Below are 17329 nucleotides of genomic sequence, written 5' to 3' on the forward strand. Positions count from 1 at the left end.
CGGACGCAATGTGTTCAGCCACTAAAGGATAATAATAGCTAATCAACTCAATTAAGCTCAGAAAAATGCCACTGTTTTGTTGACCGATGTCTTCTGTTGTTCCCCGAAGGGCAAGATTGTTCTTGGCACAGAAAAAAATTGCATCAACAATCACTTTTAAGATATCTCTCCGCTTTTTCATCTCTCCACTAATAACTCTCTACAGATCAGAATTCAGGGTCTTTCTTTCCTTGAGGTTTTTTTCAAGAGTTTGCAATCAGAATAGCATCTTTGGTGTTCATTGTTGTTTTCATGCTCAGGAATTCTTGGGTTTAGTTTTTTCCAGTCACAAAACCCTTTAGAAATTTCTGAGAAATTGTTGGTTTTTGTTGTTAAAAATAAGAAACAGCAAAAACAAAATAAAGAATCTTTTTTATTGCTGTACTGCAGCCAAGTGCGAACAAATTTTTTACCATTGGGATAAATTTTTTCATACCATTTTGAGCTGAAGTGTCGCATTCTGTTGTCAAAATCACACATTGTGTTTGGGAAAAATTCTCTTCTGTCTTGCTCTGGCCTATGCTCAATCAAAAAGCATCTTGTTTTTTCCGTTATTTTAGGCCATGTTGCTCCCTATGTTGAAAATATATTTTCCGTGGCAACTGGAATTTTTGAGATTTCTGAATGAAGTTCATCCTTGTCCATTTCAGCTGGGCCTGAAAGCTAGGCATTTTCATCTTCCCTGTTTGGTTCTGAATCAGTTGTGCAAAATTCTTCTTGACTTTGGCTGATGAAAATCTTCTCTTCAATTAATTCCAAATGATGATCTGAACTCAATTAAAGTCAATTATAGGATCTGTTAAATTGTTATTAATTTCAATACAAATATCCTCTGAAATAATTTGTTTCTCCACTGAGTTTGTTACCAACCACTTCTTGAAACAGTTTTGCAGTTTCTCGTCACTTTCTTGGCGCTGTTTTCTTTTCTTCTTAAATTCAGCACCAGATAACTTTTGGGTTCGACTCATAATAGAATTATAATGCTCCAAAGTTATCAAAGGTATATTAGTGTTATAGGGCGCTTTTTTATTCAGTATATGAGCTTTAATATTTAAGAGTTTGTGTCAAGAGGCGGAATTTTAATTAATTTTCTTATCAACAGCAGCGACGCCGTAAAAATTAGTTTCATAAACTGATTATTGTTTTTTTAATTTGTTAAAGTTTGCGCCCTCCCAATTTTGGCGCCTCAGGCCGCGGCCCGGCCGGCCCCGCCCTTGGTACGGCTCTGCCTTTATAATTATAGGTCACGCGTAATTAATTTATTGTAAGTAACTTTAGCAAATTTACCTTTCGCTCGCAATTCCTTCGCTTCTTTGAAAAGCTTTCTTCGTAAATTTATTGTAAAATCGCTAAAGTCTTCGTTAAGGTACGACCGCTCGTTCCAAAGCTTCATCGTTTTTTCCTGTTTCTTTTCCAACTCGATGGGCTCTATCTATTAAAATCTTTTCCAACTCGATGTTTCGTTCCAAAGCTTCATCTGTTTTTTCCTGTTTCTTTTCCAACTCGATGGGCTCTATCTATTAAAATATTTTCTTGTATATTAAGCTTCGTAGTGAAGAATTCTTTGATTTTTTGTTCACTTTCTTCCCAAGTTTCATTAGCTTTATCTTCAATCCCAACAAATCTCAAGTTGTTTCTACGGCTTCTGTCTTCTAGTTCTGTTATTTTCTCTTCTATGTTATTGCTTCCATTTTCAATATTACTTATATCTGGTGATTTTTTCGACTCAGTTTTTTTTAATTCTGTAAAAGCTATGATAAAATAATAATTGAACAATTATTATTTTATCATAGCTTTTGCTTATAAATTCAACAGCTTTCTGTACCTCAGATAATTCATTTTTTAATGTAAAGTTTTCATCTTTTAAGTTATTAAATTTAATTTCCATTTTTTCTATCCAATCATTAAAAATTTTCATCATAGTATTCTCATGATTTTCAAGGATTTCTTTAAGTTGTGCTGGTGTAAAGTTTTTCGCCATTATTATAAGTTTTTAAAACGCTCTTAAAACCACGTCCGTTCGCGGTGAAATTTGCGGTGAAAAAAAACAATATATATATATATATATATAAAGGTGTTTTTTTTCTCTAGGCAATAAGGAAATTGTTTATGCATTTTTTTATTTTAAAAGCAGCAGAACTTTAAATAATGCATAGAAAACAGGGAAACCAAAAGTAATGACTTTTCGAGACGCGAATTTAACTGAAAGATGAGTTTAAGGTGGTAGCCCTATAAAAAAGGTGATTTTGATAAATAAAAAGAAATCTGCCATATTTAAGTGTTTATAGAGTTTCTTAGAGAGAATTAGGTTGATTCGAAAAAAAAAAAAAAAAAAATTTGGTTGATCCATAATGGGGGAAAAAGTGTCATAATATCAGCGAAATTGATCACATTTCAAAATGCTCTAAGTCAGTTTGTCTTTATCTGTTTTCAAATAAATTTTAGAACATTCTGCAGTACATCTAGATATAACTCCATATAACCATATAAGATATACTCCATATAACCGTCAGATTTTTCCTAAATCAGAATATTAAAAAAGTCATTAACTTTTTTGGATGAACCTATCGATTTTCAATAGTTTTGTGGTATGATTTGAAACGTTTAGGTCTATAAATCAATATTTAGAGTGATTCATAAACTCTGACGGTTAAATGGAGCGCATATATGTTGTGAACATATCCTGAAAATTTGAAAGAAAATACTCTATCCAATAATAAGTTATCATCTTTTAAGTTTTCAAGAAACATTTAAAACGCGAAGATGAGAAAAATACAAAAGAAAGTTTAAAAAGTAAAAATCTCAACAAATATTTTTTTTAAATCCTAATAATTTCCTGTTGCATAAGGGTCTATGGGTTCTTTTTCTTTAAATATGTCATAGTAACCCTTCTGCTTTGCTCCGATGGATTTTCTTCGCTTTTTTACATTGTCAGTAGCTTTTTTGGTCATGCATTTTTCTCGTGATATATCCAGTTTCTTTGCAATTTGGTGCAAAACTATTCCTGTGAATCTGAAATATTCTAATATGCCAAGGATTCCGTTCCTGCCATTATTAAAATGTATGACAGCTGAATAGGTACCCATTTCTATGGTTTCTTTTCCAACAAATATAGATTTTGGTACACGAGACCATATGATTGCATTCAAAGCCTCGTTTGCATTTTGTGTTTTGCCGTGCATACACTTTTCCAATAGCTCATCTTCCATTAAAGCTTTTAAGGTTGGAAAGATGAGATTTTTTATCCACATAGGAATTGAATTTAGTGACCTATATGACTTATTTTCTTTTGACCAATATTTGCACCAACTTCCAGAATCTCGTGGGCAAAATTTATGACAAAGGATCAGGTAGCTCAGTGAAATGAAAAAGAATCAATAATATTGCCTTCTTCATAGCATATAAATTTCCAATATTATTACGAATGGCCTGACCATAATAATTTTGCATAGAGCCAATTCACTTGTTGGTAAGTTTTCTCTTACCAGATAAAGGTGTTTTAGTGTTTTTATATGATTTCACAAGATTGCGCAAACGAGTCCCAAGGCGCTTCTGTACGTGACCAATACACTCGAGCTTGATTGGGGTTACGTTATGATTTTAATATGGATTAGATTTTAGAACATCATTAAACGAACTGGTGTCTCCATCTACCAAGTATTCTTTATAAATCAGGCCATAATTTAGTAATGATCGGGAAAAAATGTCAACAGCACCAGCTGATTCCATTGCACCTGAGGATTTTGTATGATTAATTTTGCAGATGTGGTAAAGTTTCCAAATTTGGAATTCAGAGGTACCAAGTTTTTTTTCTCACATTTTGCAACCAAAGCAATGCCTTGACTTTATTACCACATCTAGACACTTGTCATCTGAAATAGCTGTTACTACTCCATGTAGTGAAGAATGGCCGCGTTTCTGCCACGTCAACAGAAATACGAGTGCATGGTATATCATGGTGTCAATATGGACAACCTCTCCAGTAGCAGTTTTCATACTAAACTCAGCTACTTTTTTGTAACAATCTTTAACAACTTTATTAAGTTGGATGAATGGACCTTTAGTTAAACATTTTAAGTTCATTACCGAAGAAAAGGAATCCATAGCATTAAAACCACATTCAATTTCACGAAATGCAACATCAGCTCGTACATTTATGTCAAAGGTACTGCGACCCTGAATCTATTTAATTTCCTTTCGTTTTGTTTCAGGAGAAGATTATGAGGCTTTAATCCAGTCACAATTGGAATATTTGACACTAATAAAGTGTGAATACCCTAGCCGTTTTAAATTTTCGTCATATAATGTTACTACCACAATTCGAACACATTAGTTCACAGAATATATTTTGAAGCATTGCAAAATGTACCAACATAAAAAAGTCATTATCAAGAGGATTTTTTACTATAGATGCAGACATTTCATTATTCATATTTAATTTCCTTTGACTTGAACAAGGACCAAGAACAGATGAATCCCCAAATATTTTTTTTATTTGCAATTGCACCATTCCACTTTCTCTTTTTTTAACTATAGAATTTTATTTATTTGCCATTCTATTATTATTTAAAATCTAAAAAATATTATCTATATGTATAAAGACACACGTGCATATACTAATAAATACATAAAGGATGCACCAAATAAAATAGTAAACATATATATGAAGCTATAAAAGTATGACTACTATATAATGAATTTCTATGTAATTTCGACACACTGTTTGCAGTTTTAAAACTTGCTCTACTCAAATATAGTTATAGTTTTTATAACTATATTTGAGTAGAGCAAAGCGGATGTTTTATCTGGAAAAAAAAAAGAAATAAAAGAACTACATGAAGGGATTATACTAGACCATTATTTTTTTGAATGGTAACTAAGGGCGTTGCTATGTAAATTTCCAAATATAGATAGTCTAAAAAGTTATCAAAACTGACATAAAAGGTATGGTATGTGATTTAATTTTTTTGGGAATGAAAGTAGTGGTATACATGATGCTGTTTTAATAATAAAATTTTTTTTCAAAAAAATCTTTTTTTCATCATTTTTTATAGAGCTACCACCTTAAAACATATGCGTAGACCGAATTTTTATTAGGAAGACGAACTTAGGCCATATGTGGACCCCGAATTTAACTGAAAGGGGAATTGTAACTTTATACTGAGTTTAAATTAAAACCGAATTTGGATGTTGAAAACATATTTATTTGAAAGATAAAGGAATTTTATATCGAACTTTAACTGACTTATCATGCTGAAAAAATATATTTGACTTTGTAAGATAAACATAATTCTAATGTTTTATTTTTATTTTTTGATTGTATTTTTTTGTCTAAGGTTGATGGGTTCACTTCTGTCTAAGAGACTACTTTTTTTTTTTTTAACTTTTTGATTATTTTGTTTAACAGTGGTTGAGTGAGGTTAACCTCACTCAACTCTTTAACTCCAAAACATGAAACTTGATAAGCAAGGCCGTTGCTCAGAAAAACAGATTGATATACTTGAAACATGTAATATATTTTATAATTATTTTTAACTTTTAACTGGAAAAATAATTTTCAAATTTTACTAAAAGTAAAATAATATTTTCAGTGAACTTTATAAAAAAATTTGTAAAAAAATTAATTTTGAGCTCATTAAATTTAAAGTTGAAATGCTATTAGAAAATTACTTCATAATTTTCAATACTTGTAATTTCTCTGAAATCTGCTGCGATATATCTGCTGTACTGTTCAAGTAATTAACCAAAACTGAGGTTTCTTTTACAAATGTTTTTAATGCATTTACTACTGGTCGGGTTGTGTAAGTTAATTTTCAGTTTTTTCTAAAAGCCAAATAAATTAATTCAACACTTTCCAGTTCTTTTTTACGTTCCGTGCCCTCTGGTATATGAAAATTATGTTTTTCATTTAGCTGGTTACATAGTTAAACACAATATTCTTCTATGATACACAAAAATACTTTATTGCAAAGATGAGCAGCTAATTAAAACCTATAAAACATAATGTATTTCTTTTTTTTTTTTTTGAAATGGTTTCCTTAAGAATTTAGTTTTCTACAGCGTTTAAGTTTTGTTTTGCCTATTTGAAGATCAACGTGTTTTTCTTTTTTAGTTTTTCTTTAGAAATTTAGCTTTTTTTACACTTATTTTATACTTTTAATCTAAAGGTTATATTTAAAAAAATTCTAAAAATGAAAAGACTTTTTCCTATTTAAAAATTACGTTTGTATTTTTTTTCAAAACTATATATACCTCTTGTAATGTTTGTTAATCGAGAAATGTGAATTTTTTCATTATCTTGTTGTAAATCTCAATGATTGACAAAAATATAGATAAAATTAAATGTTTAAGTATTTCTTTAATTGGATAATCGTGATGTATTTTAAAAATGACCATGCCATAAATAGTTTATGCAAATTGTATTTAATAAATTTTTTACACAGAGGTGCCAAATAAATACTTTTTTATTAGCGACTAAAACTTAATTGCAATTTTTTATTTAATTTAAGCTTATTTTCAACATCGTTGCCATTACTATGGTATTATAATTCAAAATCTTTCTTCAAAGATAATAATAAAAAGGTCCAAATCTTTTAAAAAAGAGTTGTAATCTTTGATTTTAATGTCATGTATTTTATCACAATTTATCACATCATTTTCTTTAATTACGAATAAAATGTGATGGATTTTATCACAACCTATATAAAAATCGCAGTCTAAATAAAGAATACAATGATTATTATCTTTGCTAAAATTGTTACTTATTTACAAAATGACCATATTTATAAAAAATTAGATTTAACAAATATTCTTATTTTGATCTTAAATAAACATGCATTGTCACTAAAGTGCTGGGTCGGAACAAGAATTTTTGGTCAATAGGTTATACACAGTTACGATAAAAAGATCAGACCACCCAAAATTTATTGCAAAAAAACGTTTTTCTACTGTATTGTGAACGTATTTAATATTAGAAGACTTCTTTATTCGAATAAAAATATACATGAACACACAAAAAGAAAGAGGTCTCATTGTGAATAATATTTAAGTATTTATCGTGTATCAAAACGTCAAATATTTTAATTCTAAACCAAATGTTTTTTTATGAAAGCGTGGATTAAGTGCAGAAGTCTATGACAAGGTGTCTACAAACTGTGCAGGAACTAGTGGTTAGTTCTGGCATTAAAGTAATTAGTTTTACTTTGTTTAGATGTTGCAAAATATCTCGAACGGTCTCAATTTTGCTTGAGCTCTTGTGAAATTCTTGGCTCCGGAAGCGTGACTGCAGCTGACATATTTCAGTGTCAATATTAAGATAAAAAAAAAAGTTTTAAACAAAAGTTTGCCATACTCTATCTTGCCATTAAATAAAAGTTTGCCATCCTCCATCTTTAAACAAAAGTTTGCCTCCATTTTGAACGAGCTCTCTTGAAATTCCTGCTGGTATGAGCAAATATTTTGTACAAGATCTTCATTTTTAAATTATGATTTTCACAAGTTTAGTTACAACAAGTTTCATTTTAGTATGTGACAAGTCAGTAACTTGTTTGTGGTTTGGGAAGCGTGACTGCAGCTGACTATTGCAGTGTCAATAATAGGATAAAATCATTTACTTTATGCAAAAAATTGCCATTTTTTGATCTTGTTGTAAGTCATCATAAAATAACTTTGCATTTTACAACAGCGACTTTTGCTTTTGTTTTTTTTCCAATTTGCAGCCCTTAAATGATATAACTTTTTTAATCAAAAACAAAAAGAGGAAATTTTTTTAAAGCATTTAAATGACGGTTTAGTGAACGTGCCCTACTACGTCATATTTGCAATTTAAATTTTACTATACTACATTTACCGCGAGGTATTATTCTCCCTAAATTATTCTCCCTAAATTACTAAAATAAGTTATTTATCTAATGCAAATAGCTATTATGTGCTTGTTACTTAAGAGATCGAAATGAAAACGTATATTCAGTAAATTGGCCTGATTGATTTTAGGATCATGGATGCATAATCTCTCCTAATGCCCTGGGGAATATAAATGGATGCATAATCTCTCCTAATGCCCTGGTGATTATGTTACTAGAGGTAGACGGAAATGCATCAGGCGACACTGTTTTTTTTATTGTTTAGGGCTCATTGCAAAATGCAGCAAAATGATTGGAATCTCTTTTAAAGTCGCAAACCCATTTCTTCCTTTTATTAACAATGAATTTGACATCATACGTGCTAATGCTGCAGCCAAACTACTCGTTGACTTGTTTAGTTGTCTTATTCAAAAGATCTCTAGTTTTAGAAAGAAAAAAAAAATAGTATATGTTATTCTACACTGATTTATTGTTTCACAAGACAGAATTGTTATCAAGGCTTAAGGTAGCAAGACTTAGGCCAAGGTCACTCGTTAAAAGGCCAAGGCCAAGACAGAAGCCAAGGACAAGGCTGATGCCAAGAGTTTTACGATCAATGTCAAGATTAAAAGTTTCAAGGCTACGGCCTACGCAAACATTTTTAAGAACAAAGACGTCAATTTTTTACCAAGGTTATCCGCGAAATTCAACAAAGTCAATAAGAAAATATGTATTTTATTTAAGGCCGAGGCCGAAACAATTGAGGTCGAGGCAAAAATTTGCAAGTCCAAGAACAAGGCCAAAGCCATTAGTTTCAAGGCCAAGACAATGGCTAAGGCCTCAATTTTTTACTTTATAGCAAGGAAAAGACCAATGCAAAGGACTAACAACTCTGTCACATATTAATGCGTCATTTTAAAACAAATATCGGTTCCGTAAAACTCGTAATTATATATATATATATATATATTTATATATATATATATATATATATATATATATATATATATATATATATATATATATATATATATATATATATATATATATATATACATATACATACATATATATATATATATATATATACATATATATATATATATATATATATATATATATATATATATATATATATATATATATATATATATATATATATATATATATATATATGTAAACATGTATATATATTTATATATATCTATATAAGTATATATATATATATATATATATATATATATATATATATATATATATATATATATATATATATATATATATGTATATATATGTATATATATGTATATATATATCTATATATGTATATATAACTACATATATAACTAAATACTTAGATATAGGGTAATTATTTAATACAAACATGTATATTAAATTAATTGGCTTAACATTAAAAATGTATATATAGTTTTCTACGTGAATTTTGTGTTGCAAATATTATTTACAATATCATTAAAGTTCATGTTTATGGTAGATGCAGATTCAATAAACAAAATTGCTAACCTATTTAGACACTCACAACAGCCATTCCCGACATCAAATAAGACTTATTCCTATTTAATGCTAAAATATTCTCTCGGCTGAATAATTGGAAGTTCGGCAACATAGATATACCCTTAATGTTATATCTACTTATAATAAATATTGCTTTAAGGATAGTTATAAATTTCTTGAAGTTTATCAGTTCTGATCATATTACAAATATTAATTACAGTTTTAGGTCTTTTGTTTCCACTTAAATTCATAAAATAACTTCTGAATTCTATACACTCGTTAGTTAATGAAGTCAAAAGATTATATTTGTATATTTTTCTGCTTTTTTGTAAACTTTTGATGGTGGTTTTATTATTTGAAAGAAAAAATTGCATTTTTTATTGGCATTATCATAACACAATTTTCTTTTTTCTAGTTTTATAATAGCATAATATTTTTTTACCCTTAAAGAGACCCTCAAATTTTTAAAAATTATTTCTCCTTCTTATTTTTCAAAACGAAGGTAATTTTTTTTTTCTTTTTTATATTTTGCGATATTTTTTGTGTCCCAATTTATAAACTTCTCTCTCTCTCTCTCTCTCTCTCTCTCTCTCTCTCTCTCTCTCTCTCTCTCTCTCTCTTATCATAGATATCAAACATACTACTCAGATTTAATACACATCGAAATAACGATTTGTATAAACTTACAACTGCTTCTAAATCAATCTAAACTGACTGCAATTGTTTACTATTTTTGTTGAATCTTTCTAGTATATCACCTCTGTAATCGTTTCAAGATTGTCCATTAGCTTTTGATCTTGTGATTGACCTTTGTGATTTATCATTTTGGTCAAAGACATTAATTATTTCATTTCAATACTTGTTTAAAAATATTTTTGTTTCAGATCTGGCTGACCATCTGATATCTTATAGTTTTTAAATAATGCATTTTCTGTTTTTGTTAAATTGATCTGAGGTATTTCTCATCAATATGTAAAAGCACTGAATAGGTTTTAGATATTTTGAAGCAAAATAAAAAATTTTGAAGCATTTCTAGAAAAGTCCACAGCGCATCCAACATCAAGATTTAAAGAGCGTGCCAAACATGGTACACGTGTAGCTAAAGGATTAACTTTTTTAATGCGAGCTTGAAGTAATGTATACCTATCAGACATGTTAGACGCATTTTAATCTTAACCACGACTATTGTTTATATCAAATCCATGCAACTCTAAAACTAAAAATCTAGCATCTGCTAATTCTTCAGATTTATGACCAGAGTTTGATAAAAACCCTAAAAGTCTTTCTACCGGATAGCCATTCTTTTAAACATACCAAAAAATAAACACAGTTAATCAAAAGTATTTAGCTTCCTACATTTCTTTCACCATTTTTTGTATAAAATTATTTACCATTGTACCTATGAACTGTTCATATAAATTAAAACAGAGTTCTGATCTTTTAAAACAGATAGGATCCTTAAAAAAAGGGTCAAACTGAGCAGTCTTAATCACTATGAATCGTGAGCTTGACAACCTCAACGAATGGTTGAAAGCCAGCGAGCTAAATCTCTAAATAAAACTAAAAGCAAATATATATTTTTTTCTAAATTCTCCAAATATGAAACTTTGCCCCTTAAACTCCCAAATATTTTAATAGAAAAAACTAACTTACAACAGACATTCTGCAAGTAATAAGTTGGAAAGACCATATAAAATTTAATAGAAAATAAAATTTCAAAAAGTATTGGAATTATGTACTAGACAAGTCATATGCTGGATAAAAACTGATTAAAACTAATCTACTTTTCATTTATCCATAGCTATATTAGTTATTTTAGTATTTATCCATCAAACTTAACGCATATCTTAAATAAACAAAAACAAGCAAGCCGCCTTATACTAAATGCTAATAAATACACCAGTGCCAATCCACTGCTTAGAAAGCTTGGAGTGCCTAATGTTTATCAATTAAATATTTACAGTATTCTTTTAATCATGTTTAGATTATAATATCGTATGCTGCTAGATATTTTTGACCACCATTTTGTTATTATAAATCATAAATATCAAACAAAGCATTTATTGCATAACTATCAGGTACCAAAAACCTTATTAAAACAATCTAATTTCTCAATAGCATACCGAGGGCCACATTTGTGGAACTCATTCCTTCCAATTGAAAATAAAACTCTAATTTCACTTCAAACTTTCAAAATTATTTTTAAAAAACAGTTACTTAATTATGACTTGGTTACTTAATATATCTCAAATTCTATTTTTTTTTTAATATATATTTTTTTTGAACTCTTAACTTTTCTTTCGTTTGCTAAATAGCAAAACATATTTTTTTGCTTATTTGTTTAAATTTGTTTTATTTCCTTTTATATATATATATATATATATATATATATATATATATATATATATATATATATATATATATATATATATATATATATATATATATATATATATATATATATATATATATATATATATATATACATATATATATTTTGTCTTCTGCCTGCTTCGGTTATATCTTAATTCATTATATTTTGTAAATAACTTATAATGAAAATGGAGAAATAATTTAAAAAAAAAAAACGTGACTTTTTTTACCAAATCAACGTTTTCGCACAAATAATCTATCCTCTATTTTTTTAATCAGTAGGTTACTCTTATTTTAGGGTGTTAAACTAATAATAATTTAAGTTTATGTTCCTCGTCAAAGTTTTGTTACGCTTAGCGTATTATAAAAACATATTCTACTGTTAAAATAGTTTATATATATAAATTGTTAATAATTTTGATTTACGATTTAATTTCTTATAAAATTTTACTAAAATTTTGTTAACGCGACTTTTTAGACAAGCAAAAAAAACTTATAAAAAAGTTTTTTTTTTGGTGTTAAAAGTTTAACCATATACTTCAGAAAATATTTCATAAAAAGTCGATGAATTGAAAATATTAAAATACGTATATCTTTGGAACGAAATAAGCTAGTGGTTGAAACCTTTTTGGAAATGAAGTATATTAAGGAATTCAATGCATTTAAAATAAAAAATAAATACATTCGCTAAAAAAGTTCCCTAAACTCCCTTGTATATTTTATTTTCTACTTTTTAGAAAGTGACGTTTGTCAAGGCATTTGTTAATAAATCGAGCTTTTTAGCCTTATTAAAGAAACGGAGTATTTTCTGATTAAAGGAGCGGAATATATTTTTTTAAAAGATAAAAGTTTTTTATTTAAAAAAAAACTAACATAAAGTACAAACATTTCATTTGGATTGCCACCCTTGTCCTCCCACATATGTTGTATATTTTTATATTAATATTAAACAAAACTATGTTGTAAGTAATTTTTTTCAATTTTAATTAAAAAAAATTAAAAAAAGATAAAAAAAAAACTACAAACCAACAAGCAATTATAGAATTTTAAAATGAAAAAAATGTGTGAACAAATCATATTATAAAGAATTAGAAACCCACACGAAATATTAGCTTATTTTATAGTTATAAATAAAATAATTTGATTCTAGTTAACAAATCATTACTAGAAACAAATCCTCAAGCAATTAGCACCTAATTTCTATATATAAGGTTAGTTCTTTAAGCTCAATGTTCAACACAAAATGTTGAAGAAATGTTCAAACCAGGACGACAAAGTTTTTTGACAAAGAGTTCGCATCAAGTCTTCAAGTGTTTATACTGACAGTACTATTGCACCTTTTAACATCGTGTGCAATTCCTGTTCACTTTCCCTACGCTATCAATCTAACTCGACTATTTCTGTCTACTTCTGTTTTTCACTCTAATATTCCTTCACTCTTGCCAAACTCACTTTAATCTTGATCCGTTGAGCAGTTAATGACGCTCCTTAGGCAGCTGAACTTGTCTTTCCGGGCCATGTTAATGTGGTCTCCACAAGGCAATTAGTTGGAGAAGAATAAACCACAATATCTTCATATCAAGTGAAAGAAACGTGGCTGGATAGCTCAGTTGGTTAGAGAATTGAAAAAAATATTAAAACCTGGACTGTTGTATGATACGGGTTCATAACCTGCCACCGCCAACTCAGCACTTAAGTAGTACTTCTGTACGCAGAAATGTTGGTCAATAACGGAAGCCACATTGAATTAACGAAGTTAGTCTTAATGATTATTTTTGGCAGTTATTACACTTTGCGAACATTAACTTCGGATATAACACTGTATAGCATAGAAATTCGAAAAAAAAAGAAAGAAATGGAAAAATTATAATAATCAGTGGCGTTGACGTCACTTTTTGCTGATTTGTTGTGATGAACTTAATCATGCCATTATTTTGACGTTTATAGATAAAAAGTACTTCGATGTTCTGAGCCAATTTTTTGCTTAGCTGCACCTACCATCTCTTATAATAACGCAGCAGATTTTTTTAAATAGATATAAGATTCAAAAGTATTATAAATAGAGTAAACTATGGCTTTTTTTTTACTTGAAAATATTTTTTTTTTTTAAATTGTTAAAAAAAGAGACTTTTAGATGTCCGACCGAGTCAGGGTAATAACATCAGTTTTTGCTATGTCTAAAAACATTTGTCCAACAACATCAGTCAATATAGTGAGGTAAAACAATATCTGTCCCACAACATTTGTAAATACACTGAGGTAAATTAACATCTATTTGAGAATATCTGAAACTTCCTTGATGTTATATAACATATGTGTAAAAAGTATATGATTACTACAGATCCCGTTACATCTAATCAGTTATCTAAGTATATCAACATCTGTCAACTCCATCTGGATATTTTACTGATGTAGCTACATCTTTTCAATTATGTTACATGCTAAAGACCACCTGATGGCGATAGAACAGAGAACAGATAAAGTTAGTCATTATTGGAGATAAAAACATAAATATTTTAATGTACAACAAGCATGCTATTACTGAAAATTTCTTTGACGACATGTTTCAACTTAATATCTTCTCCATTATCAATAAACCTACCAGGGTAACTTTCAAAACTATTACAGCTATTTACAATATATTAACAAACTCAATACAAGATCTTTCTCTAAAATCAGGAATAATAAAAACAGACATTTCAGATCACTTTCCAATATACTTCTCTTTGTCACGAAGTTCCACATAAATTAATAATTCAAAAATCTTATGTTATAAAAGAATTACCGATGAAACTCTACACAAAAATATAAGGACTTGCTATCGGCAACAAATTGGCAAAAGGTCTACCAAGAATGTGACCAAGGAAGTACAAACTCTGCGTACATCTCTCTACAAGCAATAGAAAAACCCATTTGAAAAAATAAAAAAATAATAATAAAAATTTATATTATTCTAATCAAATAAAAAAATTTAATGGTGACTTAAAAAGAACATGGAACATTATGATAGAAACAATTGGTAAAAATAAATTTATTTTTAACAAAATGCCTTCTAGAGTAATAATTAATGAAATTGAATCAAGCAACAAACGAGATGTTTCCAATAAATTTAACAAAAACTTTGCCAACATTCGTGCTGATCTTGCATTGAAAATTAAATGCCCAAATAATACATTTAAAAGTTACTTAACAGGCTCTTTAAAATTCAAGGAAATAAATTATGACGAACTTGAAATAGCTATTAAATCACTTAAAATTAAGTCCCCAGGAATCAATGATATCTCTTGCAAAGTAGTGTCAAATGTTTTGAGGTGATACGTAATCCAATTTACCAAGTATTTAATTCATCAGTTTCAACAGGTATTGTACCTGATAAACTAAAAGTCTCTAAAACTATACCAATCTATAAACCAGGAAAAACCAATTCTTTAAACAATTATAGACCAATCTCTATCCTTTTGGTATTCTCAAAACTTCTAGAACTAATAATCTATAATAAACTAAATAAATATTTAAAAACTAACAAAACTGTCATTAAAGGTCAATATGGTTTTCAAAAGCTGAACTCAACTGAGCAAAATCCTTGACCTCTCCAATAGGATAAAAAGATCATTAAAAAAAAAAAAGTTCACATTCGGGATCTTTATTGATTTGTCAAAGGCATTTGACACCGTCAACCATGAGGTTTTATAAATAAAAATGAAAAACTATGGTTTAAAAAATCAAGCTTTAAATTAGTTTAAAAACTACCTTAATAATAGACAGTAGTGTGTTATTATAGATAGAAAAAGCAAATCAAATTTACTAAAAAGAAAATGTGGTGAACCCCAAAGTTCCATTCCTGCTTCTCGTCTGTTTCTTATCTTATTTATATAAACGATCTTCCAAACGCGTCTAATATCTTTAAAACTATAATGTTTGCCGACAATACAAACTTATTTTACTCGTCAAAGACAATCAAAGACCTATATGAAAAAACAATTGCTGAACTAAAAAATAGTATATGGTTTAAATCAAATAAACCTTCACCTAATATTAAAAAAAGTAAGTATATACTCTTTCACTCTAATCAACAAATTAAAAAAAATACCCCTTAACCTACCAACAATTAATATAGTTCAGGATTGTTCAACCAACCGCGATCGTGAACGGACGTATTTTTTTATCAAAGGAAAAAAAAAAAAAAATTACTAAATAATGGCGATATTTTCAGCAACCAATATAAAGGATTTACTGGAGATACATTATTTACTGGAGATACATGAAAACACATTAATAAAACTTTTTGATGATAAATTTGATAAAATGGAAATTAAATTTAGTAATATACAAGAAGAAAATAAAAATCTTAAAAATGAAATGAGGGAATTAAGAAAGGCAGTCGACTTTGTAAGTGAGAAGTATGAAACTACTCTAGCTGAATTGAAAGAACTGAAAAAAAACGCAATTCCAAATGTCGAACTAACAGATAACATAAAGTTTAATGCAAAAACAATGATGTGAAAGACAAGCTTGCCGAACTTGAAGATCGAAGTCGTAGGAATAATCTTAGGTTTAATGGAGTCGAAGAAAGCGAGAACGAATCATGGGAAGACAGCGAGAGAAAATTTCAAGAAGTTTTAAAATCTAAGTTTGGTTTTACTAATGATTTAGAAATTGAAAGGGCGCATCGAATAGGAAGAAATGACAAAGGAGTTGAAAAAAACAGAACAATAATAGTCAAGTTTCTTAATTACAAAGAAAGAAACGCAGTTTTTGAAAAATTTATCAAACTAAAACTTTTGAATGAAAAACTATATGTTAATGAAGATTTTAGCGAAAGTACAACGGAAATTAGGAAAAAGTTGTTTAAAGAAGCAAAGGAATTAAGAGCAAAAGGTAAATTTGCTGAAGTTATTTACAACAAACTTATTACGCGCGATTTTTAAAGGAATTCTTTTATTTCTAGTTATTTAAATTTTAAAAATGGATTCTAATTATCAAAACAATTTTGAATCGCTTTCATTTAACTTTTTTCAATTTAACGACTTGGTGTTTGACACTAATTCAGATCCGGATCTAAACAATTATAGTGATGTAGGAGCTTTGCGAAACAATTGTTCCTACTTCCATAACAATGAAATAAAAGAATTTCTTTCTCGGGATCATTTAAATGTTATTCATTTTAACATTAGAAGTCTTAAAAAAAACTTTGAAAATTTGTGTAATTTAATTGAGGAAACTTCAAATACATTTAGTATAATTTGCTTAACTGAAACGTGGTGTGAATTTGATGACGCTAAATCTAATTTAAATCTCCATATTCGAGGTTTTAATATGATCCCACTAGCGCGTAAAGCAAATAAACGCGGAGGTGGTGTACTTTTTTATATAACGGAAAATTTGAGGTTTTTTATTAGGCCTGAGATGAGTATTTCTGATGACAGCAAAGAAATTTTAACAATTGAACTTTTAACCAATAGTTCTAAAAACATACTTATAAGCTGCTGTTATCGCCCACCATCTGGCCATATTGAAAGTTTTAATGCATTTTTGTGTAATGATATTTTAAAAAATACTTT

The sequence above is a fragment of the Hydra vulgaris genome, chromosome 08, assembly GCF_038396675.1.
Source record: "Hydra vulgaris chromosome 08, alternate assembly HydraT2T_AEP".
NCBI lineage: Eukaryota > Metazoa > Cnidaria > Hydrozoa > Anthoathecata > Hydridae > Hydra > Hydra vulgaris.